The sequence below is a fragment of the Echinops telfairi genome, unplaced genomic scaffold, assembly GCF_000313985.2.
Source record: "Echinops telfairi isolate 266 unplaced genomic scaffold, ASM31398v2 ScPeMD7_7458;HRSCAF=8496, whole genome shotgun sequence".
NCBI classification, from domain to species: domain Eukaryota; kingdom Metazoa; phylum Chordata; class Mammalia; order Afrosoricida; family Tenrecidae; genus Echinops; species Echinops telfairi.
Genome location: NW_022111358.1, coordinates 35377548 through 35378757, shown reverse-complemented (window position 1 = coordinate 35378757; position 1210 = coordinate 35377548). Strand labels below are relative to the sequence as shown.

Sequence of the window (1210 nt, the reverse complement as noted above, 5' to 3'; positions counted from 1 at the left end):
GGGGGGGAGGGTGATCCTTGTCTTCTTCCAACATCTGTGGCCTCAGCAATCCTTGGAGGTCTTCATTTGTCTTGGCCGCAGTCTTCGCCTGAGCCTACGGGGTTCTTAGCACAGGGGCCTCCTGCCCAAAGGATGCTCTCCATGCCTGGCTCCTCTTTCTTGGGAGGAGTCAGATCCCCCATTTGTTTCCTCTCTTTTAAGAACACAGGTGATGCAGTGGAGTTGACACACACGTTAGGGGATATAATTCAACTCATGACAACCAGGTTTCTCTTACTGTCAGTGTCAGAAGTGAGGGAGGCAGAGCCTGGCTTCTGTGTTTTTGGTTTTTTTCTTTCCTCCATCTGCAGCATCGGTCATTTGAATGCATACATGCTGTAAACACTGGCATGTTAACCTCATTGGATTGGGCCCGAGTCCTGTCTGATTTTTAGCAAGTCACTTAGTCTCCCTGACTCTCGGTTGTGTTACAGAACGATGGAGATGACAGTGGCTCCATGGACTTCCCTGAGTTGCAGTGCTGGTCAGGTGCCTGGTGGGGGGTGCTCTGCGATGCTGTAGCACTCCGCGTTAGCTCAGCTACTTCCTTGGTGGTAGTTCAAGCCGCTCCTAGCTAGGACAGTCACAGCTTACCCTGGACTGGTGCTGAGCCAGGAGCCTTGCCTGGATAGAGGTTATGTTTACGAGTACACCATATGACACGTGAACTGGCCACAGACGACTTTTCCACATCCAATAGATGCTCATCTGACGAAAGGAGCTGAAAACAAACAAGACAGTCCCTAAGTCCTAGAGACTTAGGAGCCTAAGAATCTGAACCTATGAAGTTGACAAATGAGTTCTTAGTCTGCCCCGAGCAGCAGCATTCAGGAGCTCAGAGGCATCCACACCTAGTGATTGGCTTTCACATTCCATTGCAGCCTGAGTAGATGCTTCTGCTGGGCGGTGAGGGTGCGGTAGGACGGCTGAGCATTTGACAGTGCTGGTCCTTCGCAGGACCTCTGGGTAGCTGTGGTTCCCACACCATTTGGAAATAGCAGGGCTCTTTGGTCTGTGCTCCTTGATCTTTTGGGATCTTGCGAGCAGGACCTAAATCCTAAGAGATGGCCTCCCCTTCTTCTTTGTCCACAGGCACCTCTCTCTAGACATCCTTTCCCCGAGAATTTAAGATTTAAGAAAACGCCCGTCCATCGTTGGGGAGAACCCCCCC

The 1210-nt window shown here is 51.2% G+C and overlaps 1 protein-coding gene across 5 annotated transcripts in view; it reads left to right on the top strand.

The window, feature by feature from the left end:
- The window catches only part of STRADA (STE20 related adaptor alpha), a 28229-nt gene that overhangs the window by 21378 nt on the left and 5641 nt on the right, over nt 1-1210 (top strand). The window lies entirely within an intron of this gene.